This window comes from Alexandromys fortis, unplaced genomic scaffold (genome assembly GCF_014885135.2).
Source record: "Alexandromys fortis isolate MF-2015 unplaced genomic scaffold, M_Fortis_MF-2015_v1.1 scaffold_137, whole genome shotgun sequence".
NCBI classification, from domain to species: domain Eukaryota; kingdom Metazoa; phylum Chordata; class Mammalia; order Rodentia; family Cricetidae; genus Alexandromys; species Alexandromys fortis.
This window is the reverse complement of record NW_026068009.1, coordinates 149,937-167,494: the sequence shown is the minus strand read 5'-3', so window position 1 is coordinate 167,494 and position 17,558 is coordinate 149,937. Positions and strand designations below refer to the sequence as shown.

Below are 17,558 nucleotides of genomic sequence, written 5' to 3'. Positions count from 1 at the left end.
CCAATATTGAAGAATCTCAAACCAGGTACAGTGTTATTTCACTTTCTTTTCTGGTTACGGGGGTTGGGGTGAAGGGAAGAAGGAACGCAGATAATGCATTTGTCAAGTATTTTTTTGGGGGGGAGGAGGTAGGTAACTGAGGCACAAAACCGAGCAGGCAGCTTCCTGTAGTTTTGTGCCGCTGAAGTGATGGGGGGGGGGCGGTGTGGTGGCGACAAGAGTCTGGTGGCGGCGGTACGGATCCCCATTAAGGTGCAGTTGGGAGCAGCCGACTCTCTTTGACCAGGCTGGTACCCAGCGCTCTTTTGACCCCGCAGATGCTGGAAAAGTTTCAGTGGCTCTTTTGTTTAGGAATTGATTTGGATGACTCGGGTTCTAGTGACAATTTGCAGAGATGGTGGCTGGGAACTTTGGTTTGTAGATGCACTCATTTGCATACTCTTCTGGTGCAGCAACCCCAAGACAGACTTTGGAGGTTTTCAGAGTGGGGCACCTCGATTTCTCGAATCTGTGGTGTGGCGAGTACCCGTGTTCCGCTGGTTTAACTAGCCTGTTTGGTAAGTAACTGAATAGTTTTTACAGCGTGTTCGAAGCTTATTTTCTAGCTTTTATGAACAAACATATAAATATATCTCTGCATTCCTGCCTCCCCCATAAAAGCGGGCATCTGTGGAAACCTGGTTTAGTTATCGGAGGGGAGCCATTAAACGGCTGTTTAAGAGGCAGGCAGGGAGGAAGGCTCGTGGATGTTTAGACTGCTTGCCTTGGCGATCTTGAACACATTAGAACGGAAAATGGATCTCTATACTTGTAAGTGAGCCGGCCGCGGGGCACCCAGGCAGACCCCCAGCAGCACGGGTGGAGGCGGTCAGTGGAAGAAGCTGAAATCACCCTGTGGCCTTGGCCTCGGATGCCTGGAGAGGCCAAGCCTGTGTGAAGATTCCTTCCGCTCACTCGCCTGACGGAGGTCGGTGTGCAACAGGGTGTGCAGCAGATGCCCGTAGGCTGTAATTTCGATCAAGTTTAGGGCTGGCCGGCCGTGAGAACTAAGTAGCCAGGCAGAAGGCACACCAGTGACTCCAACTTGGGCATCGTTCTTTGGAAGCAGGGGCAGTCTGGTTCCAGTCATCAAAGAGAACCCAGCCTAAGGATTCCGCATGGGCAGTCCTTTTCATGCCCCTGGCTGGCTATGGTTCGGTCTGGAAGGCCAGGTTGACAGGAATTGGAGAGGGCCCAACTGGTTGCTCCCATGGGCTCCCCGACTGAGATCCTGCTGGCTACTGCATTGTGGTAGTCTCACTGAGAGTTTTAAAATATGAATATATGGAGCGAGGTGGCAGAGAAGGAGAGAACTCAGAGACTGGGGCCTATCTTCTGTCCATAGGGCCAGTTTTCCTTTTCAGCTCCCAGCAGTGTCCTAAGACAGAGAACAAATCCTGGATGGGAAATAGCTAGAACCCGTCTTGCTAACCAGCCCAGAGGATTGTGTTTGGTAGCAGGATAAAATAATGACCCAACTTGGGTGGGTCTGTAGTTGGGGGGGGGGTACAGTGAGAGTTTTCAAGAGAACCATTTCTTCAAGGAAAGAATAGGGGTAGTGTGGTGGCGGATTCTGTTTACATTTTCACCAGGAGGGTACCCTGAACCAGTAAATACTAGGAGTTCAATCCTCTGACATGTGATACACTTTAAAAAAAAGTCTGTTTATAAAAACATGTAGGCCTTAAGAGCAGGTAGACCAAGTAAGATGATTATGCCGTGGCCAGCAAGGATAAAAGAAAAAATTAAGCAAGTGAGTTTGTTGGCTGCCTTAGGAAAGCGACTTTTAGAGGCTTGGGAGATAGAAGAAGAATCCAGAGAAAGATAGGGCTAAGGATGGATAAGCTGTCTGTCTCCCAGTGGCCCTGGAATCTAGGGATCAGAACTTGCTACTTTTAGCCCCCCTTCATGCTTTTTAAATTCAAACCAATAACAACAAGAAGCCTGGCTCCAGATAGCATCCTCACAAGTGATAAAAGAAGTGGATAGCATGGGGGCAGAAAAGGGGCCATAAAAGAGGCTAATCTGACCATCTTTCTGCACCGACAGCACCATTATCGGCTAAGCTACAAACCAGGGGGCTGAAGCTTCGTGTATCTCAGAAACCCGCATGCAGAGACAAGAGCGTCAGAAAGGCAGTCTGGAGGGAGCTGGAGAGAGGGGACAAATGGGTAAGTTTTGGTGGTTTCTCCCTCGTAGTAGCTGGCTGGCTCTAACTGAGTGGTGTCCTTAATAGGTCTGTTCGCCTTTTCATTTTAGCATCTTTGGACCCGTTTTACTCAGGAAGCTTAGGATGCGGGGTTAGCTTGCTGCTTTGCAAAACTACCAAGCTAAGATGCTGTGTTAAGTTTGTCCCCATTTTATGTGGCCTACTACCACGCAGGGGTGGTCCTGAGATAAGTAACAGATTGATGTGGTGGAGAAGCTGGCACTGGTGACCAGGGAGAAGGTGGGCTGAGAAGGCAGGTGTAGAGTTGCCAGCTTAGATATCAGCCTGCTCCTTCACTCTTGGGCTGTACTATTAAGGCCTCTGGAGAACTACTCCCTCAGGGTACACATTTCGAATGCCCAAAGACCAGGGAACTGTGATGATGGTGGCTGTGGGCCATTCTGGGTGCCCAGGAGGAACCTTACAGAGGGTCATCTGTCTCCTGGGAGACTTAGGGCTGAGCGGTCCTGGGTCTGTACATCATCACAGGAAGGCAGCCCAGGTCCAGGGTAGTGGTGGAGATTCCTTGTCCATAGACTTCCCTGCCGCTGATAGTGTATCCAAAGTGGTTCACAGTACTTCTTCTTTCAGCCAAACAAGCAGGGCTGGTTGCAAACATTTGTTTTGCGCCTATGTCACGTGTCTCTTTTCTTTTGCTAGCACTTTCCTTCTCTGAAAAAGAAATCAAAGAGCAAGCAAAAGGCTGGGGACCCCCCCCCCTTGCAAGCATTTTGCCCCGGTGAGATATTTCTTTTAAGCTCTGTTTAAGCCAAATATTTTTTTAAACTTCAGTCTCTTTTTAGGGGAAATTCAGATCTTTTCGAGGTATTTATTATTTCAAAGGCAAGGACAGTTTTGTATCTTGTGCTTTGCTCAGGAATACTCAAAATAAACTGGCTCTGAGAAGAACCAGGCCAGAAGGTCATAAACACACATTTTATATTTACAGGAATTATGGCTCAATTCCCTTCATCATCTTTCAGACCTCTTCTTACCTTCCTTTCCTAATGAAAGTAGCAGAGAATTGATCATGAATATTCCTTTAACTATCTATAACACGGTGAACTCCAGAACAGGCTAAGAACCCCAAAAGGAGTACCAAGTCCAGAGAAGGTGTCAGGAAAAGGAATCTTCTTGAAGATGCAAGCTCTGCCTCACCTGCTCCAAAGACACTGTTTCTTATACACTCTCATTGCCCTGCAGGCCTTTTTTCTATTGGGGGGCACTCTGTCACATTAGTTGTTAGCCACTTAGTTCCTCCGTGTTTTAGGACATCCAGAACAAGGCCTCCCAGCTGAGTGGCAGCAAAGGTCGCCCTCTGATAGGGCTTTTGTCTTTTCCTTTTGTGGTGGTTGTATACAGGCATGGCAACAATGTTTCAAAGTAGGCAACCACAAAGTAGGGAATCCTGGCGTTTGAACTCTTAAGTCTGCTTCAAAAAAGCAAAGGGCAGGAGAAGGTGCCCTTGACTCTTATGTGGCTTTCGTTTCTTCAGAACAATTTCTTCTTGAATTTTTGGGGAGGGTGGGGCATTTGGGGAGTAGACCCTCTTCCTCTTAGTTCTCCATTCAAAACAGATCTGTTGCAGATGGAGGAGGGAGGGGCTGGTTCAAAGGCAGGGATGACTATGGAGAGGTTGATTTAAAAAAAAAAAATGAACTCTTTAGTTCAAGTGTGCCTAGCCAGGACTTGCTAAGTGCCTAGACATTTCTCCCCTTATTTTTTTCTTCTCCTTCCTCCTCCTATTTCCTTCTCTTTCTTCTCCCATAACTTACCCCCCTCCGCAGCAGAAGTGTTGGGGCTTATACATTACGTGCCCTTGTCACTGAACCTGAGACTCCTGGAAAAAACGAGGCACTAGTTTATCCTTAAGTTCTCTATGGAAAATCCTACTGTCCATTATGACCGGGAGTAGATCTTCCATTTTCTTCAATAACCCATGACTGCGTTCTTGCATTAATGAGATGATTGCTACTGAGGAGAGTTCTCATTGATGAAGAAGGATTTGGTACTTTGACAGGTATCTGTAAATTAAAAATAACTCATTCAGGTTCAAGGCAACATAAAACGTGCTGTGAATAGGCATTGCAAAAGATAGTATTACATATAATAATATTATATTTAACCTACGAGTTGTTATAGTAGTCTCAAGAAGTATGATAAATCTGACCTTTGCCGCTTTGTAGTAAAATCCTGGGCTTAGAATAAAAGTGTTACAAGACAATACATCCATCAGGATTTATACAACATACTCTAAGAACTGCATACACATAGAAATATTTCAGGGCTGGATAAATATTTGAGAAGTAGACCCTGGCTTACACTCCCAGCACTTAACAAATAAAAAAAGAAACACAATAAAAACAACAGGATAATAAAATAAAAATGAAAGATAAAAAGAATTCTTTTTGTTCCCTCTGAGCTGTAAAGAAACCATTTAGGATTCTGATGAGAATGTGAATGTGATTTTGCATTCCCACTCTCTGAACTCGCCAGCAATGGATTTAAGCTAGCATGCCATCCAGTCTGGGGTCCAGAATAAAATAGGAATGAAATGGCTGTGTAACACGTGGGGCTTCTGATGCATCATTTGTGGAGCTGGAGAATTTACTTATGACCCGAGTCCTGTTTCTTCCCAGTCCTAAGTGCCATACTGGGGGCACTTGAGGGAAGTCTCCACAATGTGGCTTCACTTGCAGAAGCACATAGATGGATTGCTTTAGCTCTGACAGCTCCTTACAAGTTCTTTCTGCATTCTTCTGCAGTCTTTGCTTATAGACAAGGAAGGGACTTGAGCCAGGATGGTTAGGTTTCAGGTTAACAAAAAGAAACACTTTTATTGTCAATATTAATGGCAAACTTCGATTTTTACAAGCCCGGGGTTGAGCAGATCAAAAGCAGCTTGTCTTGATTTTTCAGTATTCTCTGGCGCTTAGACAATTACCTGCAATTTTGGTTCTAATGAAACAATACGAGAAAGTCAGTTGCAAAAAACTCGAAAGTTAGTATTTGAGTACCGATTTTTTTTACCTGTACATGACATATTATGACTTAGTGATTTATTCCTTCAGCTCGAGCTGAGTTTTGAAGGAGAATTCCTCCAAGAAAACTATGTTTAAGCAATGTCCTCACTTGCAATGTCATGGGTCTTTTTCAGTGTGTGCATTCCACGGTTGCCTTTCTGGCCGGGTAAGGATCCGGCAGACTGAGGTCTTCCTGGTAATTTGGGTACACCGAGTCTCCAGTTAATGATAGATAATCAGCCTTTAGGTCATTCGGTCATTCTCTTATTACAAACCCCTCCTGCTCTCTCTGATCTCCTTTCAAACTAAATTTCACACAAACAAATAAAGCAAGACAGGGACAAATTCTTAAAAAAAAGAGGCAGAAATATTAGAAACTTCTGATATAGAACTCTAAACAAGGAAAGGCAAACCAAAAGAGGATAGGAAAGAACATCTTATCAAAATGAACATGTTGTGTACAAAACATTAAAAGGAAAGGGTCTGGTTTCTGTTAAAGTGACAGAAAATTAAAATAAAAATAATTGCAGGCAGCAAAGTCATAATATAAACAGAGAAGTCAGGATGCTTGCTGGAAATGCGCAGCACTAGGAGGCAAATTTGTTGTTACCGATTTATGTATCTGCACTCTGATTGGAGAAGCGCTACTTTGTTCCATTTTTCCAAAGAGAATGGTTTTCTTTTCTCTTTTTTTTTCATACTTGTGTGAGTGCCCATTTAAGTCAACACAGGCCCCAAACTCAAGGAATGAAAAAGTGGAACTGCATTTTTCTTGCAAAGCATCCAACTTCAAACGAGGCCGTTATTTGCATACAGGAAAAGCAGAATTCCGTTGAGAATGCATTTGGATACTTCAGGAAGCCCGTGTGACTGGTGCTTTTTTTTATTTTAATTTTTTTATTTTGCTGACAGAAGGCATTCTCGAGCAAGAACAACGAAACCAGCCTTCTTCACTTCCTGGGGTTTTCCCTCTTGCCATCTACAGAAGAGTGTGACTTCAGAAAGAAACTTCAGATTGGCCAAGGTACAGCTCAGATTAGACCCCAGGGAAAAGAGCAGACACTCAAGGGCTCAAGCCGGCAGGTTCTCTGGTGAGAGCGCCCCTAGTGTCATCTTACTGTCTCTGCCCTTCACAGTTCCCTTCGAGAGAGGCTACAAAGCTGGTCGAAGACTCCCAACTTCCCAAACTACCAAATTCCAACCCGGTTTTCAATCTAACACCAGGATGGAATTTTGGCTCAGGACTGGTTCAGCCTGACATTCTCCGAGTTACAAGGAGAGTGTGAGATGTATGCTGGCGGTAGACAGACGCTCACGTCGTTGCCAAGTGTGGGTCTGGCACCTTTTGACTCGCCAACCTCTTTGACAAAAGGCCCACCTTCCCAAGCAAGCAAAGAAACCCCACTTGACCATTGCCTCTAAGTCCTTCCAGAGTTCTTCCAACACAGCAGGAGGCCTTCTGATTACAGATTTTCCTTCCGCACCCAAGTCAAGCCCCCCAGTCCCCTTCTCTGAACTTCTTTCTGGTGGGGAAGCGCATACACCCTTGCTGTTCTCTGTGCACACAGTGTTCACTTCTCCTATCCTTGAAAAAAAAAAAAAAAACCGCAACTAATGCTTTGCACAAAAAGATGCCCCAACAACTGGTGGGCAGGCGATTTAGGGAAACCCGGACGTTCTAATTGCAATCAGGTTGTTTTATTTTACGTTGAAGGCTATTAGAGCCGGTAAGCGACTTGGAAGCCATTTATGAAGGAACAAGACCTTCAATCTCAAGCCTTTGGGGGCACTGGGGAAAGTGTCTTCCAGATCAGTCCGGCTTGCAGGCAGCAGGGCCAACTTGGCTCGGCTTCTCTGGTACCCATTCCAAGTACCCCAAACTCAAGAGTTGGAGGTAGCCAAGGCGGCCTTCACACTCCACCACCTCGGTTAGTACCTTAGCTTCTCACTTCATTGAAACAGTGGTGGAAATGAAACAGACCCGGGGGTTGTGAGCGAGATTAAAAAGATCAAGGCGCCCTCAAGAGTGTTGTTTGATATCAGGCTGCGCTCAGTAATCATTCACCTATTTTCTTCCGCCCCTTCGTTTACTTTATTTTTTTTCTAATTTTTATTTATTTATTTTTATTTTAAATTCCCCTCTGGATCTAGCTGCCCCCCAAATCCAGCGCGACAGCCTTGGGCGTCAGCGGGCCAAGTGCGCCCTTCCGGTGCGGCCTAACTCAGGGCGTCTGGTCTGTCCACTCGCTGCATCCTGCCTCGTTGGTCTCCAGCAGCACAAAACCTGGTTTCTTGGGAGATCGCTGCTGTTCTCACCGCTCAAGGACCTGCCGCGGCCCCGGGGCAGGGGAACCTGGGGCGGCGGGGGCTACCACCGACTTATTGACCTCCTGGGGTACAGGCCTGAACTGAGTCCTGGGTTCTTTCCCCATCCATTCTAGCCAAATTCTGGGTCGATCTCAAAGTCCCTCTCTGGGGAGGGTAAGGGGAGACGAATTCACAACGTTCAGGTTAGGAGAGGTCGCTGCTGGGAACCGTGGGCCAGCACCTTCCCCGAGGCGTCTCCGAGAACTTTTCGCCCAATGCGGGCAGGAAGGGGTTAACCGCGCTGCCTCTCTTGCTCACCTCAGAGCCCCTGGTGCCGAGGGAAGGCCACCGCTCCCCCTACCTCCCCCCAACCCGGTCTCATTAGGGAAACCCTCACCGCTATTTTCAACATTTCCTCAATCAAGTGCCCTGAAATAGAGCTGCACAAACAAATTGGCGGCAAAAGCGTAGATCTTGTCACGATGGAGGCGAATCCAACATTTCAACCTTGTTTGCTTTGCAATTACGGGCTTGGGCTTGTGCCTCTGGTGCCACCGGGGCAAATTCGCTGCGGTCCAGCTGACTTCTCTGCACCCCGAGTGGTTGGAGGAAGCGACCCGGGAGCCACTGTTGGGAGAGGCGGGGGCGGCGCGAACAGGGGTGATCCAGCTAGGGCTTGCCCGAGCCCTAGCCTAGACCCCTGTGCAAAGGGCGCGCAGAGTGGGGGTAAACCGTGACTTTCCAGGTTCCTGGTTGAGCCACCGAAATATATGCGACAATAATAAAACGTAGAATCCACACACGGAAGCCAGGGCTGTGTCTTCAGCTTCCTTTCTGTCCCCAGCTTCTCTCCCCTTCTCTCCTAACTTTTCTACAGTACGGGCTAGTGGTTCTGGATTTCTCTCGGCTTCCTTGCTGGTAAACTGTTAGCATGTTTTGCTGTCTTTGCCATAGCTGTTTCTGCTTGACTTTTTGTACACAGTTACTTTAAATCTGCCGGAAGAACCAAACTCCTGTCCTAGGACAGGCTTTTCCACACATGTGGTTGGGGGAGTCTAGCTCACTTTTCTTTCTTTCTGGGGTAGCCTTCCCTTGGTGCTGGGAGCCTCGTTTGTGTCAGCAGAACAGTAGTTAAGTCAGTTCCTAAGCCTTATATTTCACAGACAATTAAATCTTGGCTGCTGTTTAACGAAATTGTAATATTTACTCTGCTCTATACTGAGGAGCACTTTTGGAGGAGAAAAATAGCAAATATTACGTTTCAAACAGAAAATACAATAATAAATCTCTTTTTATGGATTCTCCCTGCATAAGTGGAAACAACATGATTTAAGTCTCTGCACGCCCCCTTTTCGAGGCCGGCTGGAACTGGAAGGCGCTGTCCCATACTTCCATCCCTGACCTGACAGGGAGACACCTGCACCCGAGATTTGATGCTCCATTCTGATGTTTATCATGTGCAACAAGGATTATTAAATAGCACAGTCTTGGATGCAGTTTGCCTTTTCTGTGGATTCAAGAAAGATGGGCGTGACTGGAGGAGCTACGGCTTCACGTCACTTTGCAGACAGATGGCTATTTTCCTTCCATTCGGCTTTCCCAGCAGGGGAAGCTGAGGAAGAGAATACTTGTCTGACACTCTGGAGTCCATACTGACAGAAACTATATTATTTAAGAATGTGTAAGATGCAGTCCGTTTTTGTTCGTTGGTCATAAACTTAATTCATGGTCACTATGGTCAATAACCAATCTTTTTTTCCCCCCACAATTAAAAACGTTTCCCCCCCCCCCTTTTCAGTTTATGATCCTAGTTAGAGTTCATCTTCTACTGTGGCTCTCAGTCTTAACTAAAGCAAATCTTAGGACTGATACCTTCGTAAATTCTGGAGTAGCAAAAGGGAAGAACTGCTGCATCTGAATCCTCAGAGGCACGTGTACCCATGCACGTTCCCTACATCAGTATCCAGGCAGCCGATCGCTGTAATATCCCAAGGAATAGGAAGCAGTAGTTGGAAAGGGTGCCATTTTATAAGAATTCTCTTTTCACCATAAGATTGGTCTGGCATATTACCCCATGTCCAAATTATACCATTACTTCCATGTGTGTTAATCTGTTTGGTATTAAGATGGTGAGAGTGTCGTAACCATTAACATGTTTTTACCATACCACTTTCAATGGGGTGATCTCAGATAATTAGGAAGATGTTGAAGTTAATCCCACTTTAAGTGAACAACTATGAAAATAACTGCAAGGCATTATGATTCTCATATAAATGCCAACAAACACGATTGTATGGGAACATGATTTCTTTCTATTTGACATTATCCTATAAGGATATGGCTATCTTAATTTCCTTTAAAATCAGGGCAGTTTTCAATTATTAGTTTTCAACAGAACTATTTTTTTAAACCACAGTATTTTGCAATTCCAATAAACCACAGCAATTTGATGCTGTCAGATACTGCATTTTCTACATTATTGTTCAGCAATCTTTTTGCAAACTAAACCAAAAATAATATTCAAAACTATCAACATGTAAGGCACAATTATTAGGGTCTACATATTAAGTAAGCCAATGCTATTAAAATTAAAAACACGTGTTTGGCATAAGAATGCTTCTTTGGAATTCCTTTTTGGATATACAGTTATTATTTTAAAAACTAACTCAGATTTCTAAATACTGAGATTTCACTCTGAACAGGGATTGCATTGTTTTAAACAGTAGCTCCTGGAACAGTATCTTTCTTAGTATTTTCGACTTTCGAACAATTGGAATTGGGTAAATGCTTTCAGCTGGGCGCACGTTCCTAATACTTTTGTAGGTAACAGGATTCTTCATTCCTGCTGAGTGACAGACAGACAGTCCACTGGACAGACTGCTCACCCTTTGCAGAAGCTATCAGAACATCTTCCCCCCAAGAGATAGCTTGTGATCCATCTAAAAACAAAAATTCTGTTAAATGTGAAATCAGAAAAAATAAGCAAGTGCTCTCTCAGCTACAGTTTTGAAGTGATGGCTTAATGCTGTGCAGAATAGACAAGACCGGAGGATACAGAAAAGTAAGACATGAAAAAGAGATTTTGCTTGAATGAGATGTTTTTGTTCATAAACAGGAGTAAATCCAAGATTATTGTTTTCTTCAATTCAGTGGTTTTTAAAATTGTCCACCCCCAGTAGATGAAGAAATCCAATCAAGGAAATACATGCAAATTCTTGTATATATGCAAATGCTAGCTTACTGTGATTTTACACGTTATGTTGAAATATAGACCTTTAAAGTAGGCTACCACCATCCTTTCTTGCCCAATACACGGTACGTTACATGTTATAAAGTACCGATTAAAAATATATCTGTGAGAAGATTCCTATAAATTCCTAATTGCTGAGCAAAATGTGACAAAGTTTTATCTGGAAGAAAGCCGGCCGTTTAATTGTTATTAATCAGGGACAAATAAATAAGGAAGCTGTCTTCTTACATTCCTCGTAATTCGTTCTACTCTCTCAAACATTGTTAGGTTCTATGCATCTTGTGTTATTCAAGTCAAGATGATGTCAGTAATCACATTACAGAATCTAATCAAGTAAGTATTTTTGCTTTATTACAAAATTTATGCATCATCTTGGACTACTGAATTGCTTAGTTGTTTTGCTGTTGATTTTTTTCTTTTTAGATGTAACGATTGTTAACATTTCGTCTAATGCCACTTCTACGGGCCAAGATAGCTGTGAGGGGTATCAAAGCTGAAAATAGTCCCAGTAACAAAGCAACATTTAAGTCTGTCTGGTGTTGATTGGGCTTTGTAAATTAGACTGCATTTAAAATCACGACTTTGGTATTTATAATGGGGGCATCGAAGGAGGGAAACCCGAGTCCTTCATTTGCACGGCTAAGAACATATAATCATGGTAGGAACCTTCCCTCAGAAGTGCTTCTCCACAGACATCAGACATTTCCAATTCTTTTCCTACCCCCACACTTCTACTTGTATTTTAGCTAGAAAGTTCCAGAACGAGGAAGGGATGGATGTTCCAACTCCCTGGGCTTTTCTCTGCTTAGACATCTTACTATCACAAGGCACCAATTTAGCTGCATTGACGACTAAAGATTGACAAGTTTTCACAGCTCTTCTGTCTTAAGTTTCCCCCCATCAATACCTCTGATACTTGGAAGTAACTGAGTCATATACTGTCTCTTTCTAGAGCGTAATAGTTTAAATTGTGGAAGAAATAAGAAGCTGTATATACTCTCTTATGTCGTTATCTTTGCTCCACTTAGTGTTAGAAGGGACTTAAAACATTTGTTTCAAGAATTGATAAGATGCTATTTTTTCCCCAAAATCTGTTTGTGAGAATAATTCACGAAAATATGATTACAATTTACTTTTGATATTTAGGTCAAGGTCGGTGATGTATTCTGACAATTATTTTGATCCCAGGGAGAAACAAAATCACAATTGGGCTGCAACCTATCTTAAAACATCCATTTTGTTGTTAAAAGACAAATCTCAGCGATTCCTGGTGAGGCTTTTGCTATACATGTCAAGCACAGTGCTGTAGAACACTGTGATTAAGAGCGGGGTCCAGGGAATAGGTTATTATTATGGATAGTGTGAACCCTGAGAACAGCCATCAACTGTGGGGTAGCCATTGTCTGCCTCAGTGTGTCCATCTGTAAAACACAGATAAGAATTTCAGTCATTATATGAGGAACATTAGTGTGACAACACAGATGAAGTTCTTTGGAGGTCTGGTATGTGTATATATATATGCTAAGTGCTTAATAAACATCAGCCATTTTCCTTGGCTTGACTCTACAATGAGTGGCTTCCCAGGGCTCCTTTCCTGACGGTCATAGAGCATGAGGATGCGGGTGGTTCCCAAACCTCACAGGCTCTCTGTGAGGGGCCTGCTTTGGTTTCCAGCCCCCAAGCTGGGAGGAGGAAATATAGTTTCTTGTGTCTTCAGAGGTTCAAGAAAGACAAAGCAACTGGGTGTAATGGAGCATGCTTACAATCCCAGCAACTCATAAAGCTGAGTCCAGAGGGTCCACATGAGTTCAAGGCCAGCATATATGACTGGTGATGTAGTCTCTAACAAGGGGGAAAGAAAGAGATGATACAGGGAGATAGATGGTCTTGTGAAATCTACCCTTGTGTTATCTTCAACAGTGTTATAATGCTCTATTATTATTTTTTATTTTTATTTATTTATTTATTTTTTATTTTCAAGACAGGGTTTCTCTGTAGCTTTTTGGTTCCTGTCCTGGAACTAGCTCTTCTAGACCAGGCTGGCCTCAAACTCACAGAGATCTGCCTGCCTCTGCCTCCTGAGTGCTGGGATTAAAGGCGTGCGCCACCACCGCCCAGCTTATAATGCTTTATTGGTGCCTAACATGAAGGTCTAACTGGGGAAAATAACACATTAAGAAAATAAAATGCTCCAGGGAATGTTTTTCTTATTTATTTATTTTCTTTCAAATCTTTGCAATAATAAATTTTATGCATATTCTTTTGAAAAAATAACTACACTATTTTATGAATATATAGTATATATAATAAACCCAATGCAAAAATAAAAAGGAGCCGGACAGTGGTGGCTCACGCCTTCTATCCCAGCACTCGAGAGGCAAAAGCAGCAGATCTCTGTCAGTTCGAGGACAGCCTGGTCAACAAGAGCTAGTTCCAGGACAGGCTCCAAAGCTACAAACCCTGTCTCAAAAACGAAAAAAAGAAAAAGAAAAAAAAAGGGAGAAAATAAACAGGGACTAAGATAGAGAAGAATCAGGTAATAGACAAGTATTTTAGGGTGAATTTCAGTCTTGTCTGTTTAATACATGGCTAGACTGAGATGATGAGCTGCTGCCTTGTCTTGTGGCCGACTTTAGCTCTTAACTGGGAGGTGGCAGTCTTCTGCCAACCTTTGTAGATGGTTTCTGCCCACATTCTTTGCACGGTATTACAGGGGAGCATCATGAAGGAATCCTTTAAGCCCTTTGTTCATGATGAAAGTTTGGATTGTATAATCTCCTTCTACATAATGGAGGCAGACAGATGATAACACACCCACTCTCTGCTCTTAAGAAGCCACTGGTAGCCCGTCTTGGGGTCATCCCTTTTCAAGTGAGACCTTACGTGCCCAGAGCATCTGCCGACACAGGACCCACTGAGGATGTTAGTGGCCATGGCTATATTTAATAGTAGTGTGGTAGTAAAGCAAATGCAAGTGGACTATCTAATATAGTTATGGTATTTCTTGCTTTGTTCACTATTATGCTATATTCAGCAGTCATTATGTTTCCTGTTGTTTCTCTAACTTGAAGTTCTCTGGCAGAGTGAGCAAGACCTTTAGGTACACTGGATATAATTTCTGTTTCTTGCCTTTTTCTATTTCCACATGGTGGTACCATTCTTTTTTATGTTTACGGAGTATTCACACAATTTCTCATTTCCCCTCTCCATCTCTTACTCTCTAAGGCAGGTCAGATCCTATCTATTCCAAAGACAGAGTTGGAGACCAGCCATCGTTAGTGTTGCCTGAGATGCCGAGCAATCCCCTGAGTCCTTACAGTCGGTAAGTAGACAATCTGAGTTAAAAAGTTTGAAAATAATTCCATTCTGTTTTGTGTTGTTAATTTTTTTTTTTTAAAATAACAGCTGAGCTGAAGGGAGAAAAAGCAATCAAACTGTAAGGAACTGGTGATTCCCAGAGATGCTGGGAATGAACTAAAAGAATGCACCTCATATCTTCAAATACGGAAGAGTGTTAGGTCAATGGTGTAGCCTTTGTTGAGTGTGCATGAGACTCTGGGTTCAATCTCTAGAACAGAGCCAAAACAACACACTCTCAAACTGTAGAGGAAAGGAATTCACACTTGTTGAGCGCATATTATATCCCCCATTCTTTACACGATTATCCTTTTAACATAGTTCTTGGCATGGAGCAGCAGATGTCATACAGAGAAATTGGGGCTCAGAGTTGTTGAGTAATTTGCCCAAATGCATTGTTATTAGCTTGTGGAGTTTGACATAAAGGGAGCTGACGTTAAAAATGCATGCCTAATTCCTGTTAACAGAACACGGCAAACTTAATATTAAACCCTTCTTGCAAAGTTTTGCCCCAAATTCTATTTCTAGGTTTGGCTAAAAATTAACCACAACAATACTGAGCATTAGCAAATATGTAAAGAATCTGGATTGCCCATACAATGCTAGCGGGGATTGAAGCTATGAAGCTTCAGTATGAAGCTACCTCTGGAAGATAGTTTAGTTCAGTGGTTTCTAAAAAAACTAAACATGGACAACTACAGGACTCACGTTATGCTTCTGAGCATTTATCCCAGATAAATAAATACTTAAGATCATTCAGAATGTTTATAGCAGCCTTATTCTCAATAGCCAGCAACTGGAAACCACCCAGATGTCCTTCAGTGGGCAAAGAAACTATTAGCCATTCTACTGACACTTAAGTAACTATCAGGCATGATGGGGTCATACCATGAGATACCACTTAACAATTAGAGGTGGCAAATCATTGATAGGTACAAAACCTGAACCTTTAGAGAATTAGACTGGGTGAAAAAAGCCCCAAAGTTCCACTTAATATTCTTCCTTCTTTCTCCATTTTCATTTGAGTGTGGCATGGATGTGTAAGTTAATGTACATTGTTGTGCACTTGTATGTGGTTGATGTCAGGAACCATCCTTGGTTGTTCTTCTACCACATGCTTTGTGTCAGGGTCTCTTAGCCAAACTCAGAGCTATTGGATGTGGCTAGGCTTGCTAGCCAGTTTAGTCTGGGGGTCATTTATGGGGGTTCTGAGGGTCTGACTCCTCATGCTTGTGAGTCACACATTTTAACCACTGATCCATCTCCCCCACACAGATTTATGTAATAATATTAAAATAACAAAATTTGAGAAACAGATGAAAGATTAGTGTTTACCAAGCGTCGAAGAAGAGTGGAGGCGAAAGGGAAGTGGGTGTGGCTGCAGAAGAACAATGAAAGGATCCTCGTCACAAAGGACACAGTGCAGACCTACCTGTGTAATTTTCAGTATCCTAGCTGTGATATCGTAAGACAGCACTGGAGAAACTCGGTAAAGGAGAAAAGGATCTCTATGGTTTTCTTTACCACTGCACAAGAACTTAAAATGACCACACAAAGCCTAGTAAAAGGTCAGGGGATCTTCTAGGAGGTCAATTCCATACTTTCTAGAACTGAACCCACACTAGGGGAGAGATGGGATTGTGAATCAATCATGAGATTTCTAATTTTTAAAAGATTTATTTATTTAACAGGTACACAATGTTCTGCCCTCATGCATCCCTGCAGGCCAGAAGTTGGCACCAGATCTTATGACAGGTGGTGGTGAAGTACTATGTGGTTGCTGGGAATTACTCAGGACCTCTGGAAGAACAACCGGTGCTCTTAACCACTGAGCCATCTCTCCAGTACCAAGGTTTATATTCTTAAGAAAGTCTTAGATCATTTTTCAAACTCATGTGATTTTATGTCTCTCTGATATTTATTGAGGATTGTAATAATCAAGACCCAGGGAAAGACAAGATGCTACTGCTGTGACAGGACCTCTGCTTTGCATAGAACATAAAATCGATTAGCCGATCGGGTTATATACATTAGAAGACGAAACTAGACTGCATTAGGCTCTTCTGTCATAATCTATTTCTAAATGTTTTTTGTTATTCTTATCTATTTCTGACTTATTAGATTTCCTTCTTTTATTCTATTTTGGATCTATGTTCCCATGGTGCACTGATCTGGTCGGAGAGAGCGCTTGCTGCTGAGGTTGCTGGTCCCTGGAGCCTACAAAACCGATTCCAGAAAGGTTGTCCTTAGACGGTCGCATGTTCGCTGTGGCACCCGCTGCAGGCACCTATCCAGCCGAGCACACAATGTATTAAAACTGTTTTTTTTTTTAAAAAAATCCAGTAAGTGTTTTTCTTTTTCTTGTGAAAAAGTGTCTCACTCACTACGTATCTCAGGCTGGCCAGGAGCTTGCCATCCTTCCGCCTCAGCCTCCTGGTGTTGGTACTGCAGCAGTGGGCCATGGTGAGTTAGAACAGGTGTTCTCATTGCTGATTAAAGCAGCAAAACGAGAGCATTGTTCAGATGTGAAGTAGAAGCGTATATTGAGTTCCAACTAATTTGCAGTGTGCCTGCTTGTTCCTATGTTCCGAGCGGAGTAGTGGGAAGCACGTTGAAGACTTTGTTGATGGTGTGTGGAGGGGATCAAGTACGCCAGCAGGGCAAAACGGTGGATCTCCCCTCTCCAGGCTGTTGTGGTGCCATGGAACCCTCTGCAGACACCTACCCGCGCAGGGAGCTGCTGGCTTAACAAGTAGGGGTTAAAGTGTGAGAATTTCAGAACCTGCTTTGGGGAAGGATTAAATAAATCAGAAGGCCTGCTGACAGCAGTAGTATCTTTGAGCAGCTGATTTGAAACAGAATCAGAGAACTGAGATGAATCCCAGGTGGCCATCGGGAGCTGGAAAAAGTGCCGGTGACTTGGGTGACTGTTAGGTCGGCTTCATTTTAGCACTGTGGATAATCGTTAAGAGACAGCTTATGAGAAAAGATTCCATTCAACACAATGGCAGAATAAAGATGTATTAATTTAGAGGGTCTCTCTTTTTTCTCCTTTCTTTCTTTTTCTTTTCTTTTCTTTTCTTTTCTTTCTTTCTTTCTTTCTTTCTTTCTTTCTTTCTTTCTTTTTTTTTTTTTTTTGAGACAGGGTCTCTATAAAGCCTTGGTTGCCCTGAAATCCACCATGTAGACCAGGCTGGCCTTGAACTCACGGAGATCTGCTTGCCACTGCCTCCTGAGTCCTATGATTAAAGACTTGTGCCACCACCTCCTCAGGCCAATTTAGAGAGCATTTCATTTAAATAATTTCCCCAATAGGATGACTTAGAAGTTTCTAAAACTGCTTCAGTTAGCCTAACGTATACTATGTCCTATT

The 17,558-nt window shown here is 43.2% G+C and overlaps 1 long non-coding RNA gene across 2 annotated transcripts; it reads left to right on the top strand.

Moving 5' to 3' along the window:
- Positions 1-74: 74 nt before the first annotated feature.
- Positions 75-17,229, top strand: LOC126513449 (uncharacterized). 2 transcript variants are annotated; one of them, XR_007595347.1, is made up of 7 exons: positions 75-128; positions 453-557; positions 2,089-2,210; positions 6,184-6,295; positions 11,096-11,161; positions 14,054-14,150; positions 15,877-17,229. It is a non-coding gene; the product is annotated as an uncharacterized lncRNA (long non-coding RNA). The 2 variants fall into 2 exon arrangements; XR_007595348.1 differs by lacking the exon at positions 75-128 and adding an exon at positions 147-252.
- The last annotated feature ends 329 nt before the right edge of the window (positions 17,230-17,558 follow it).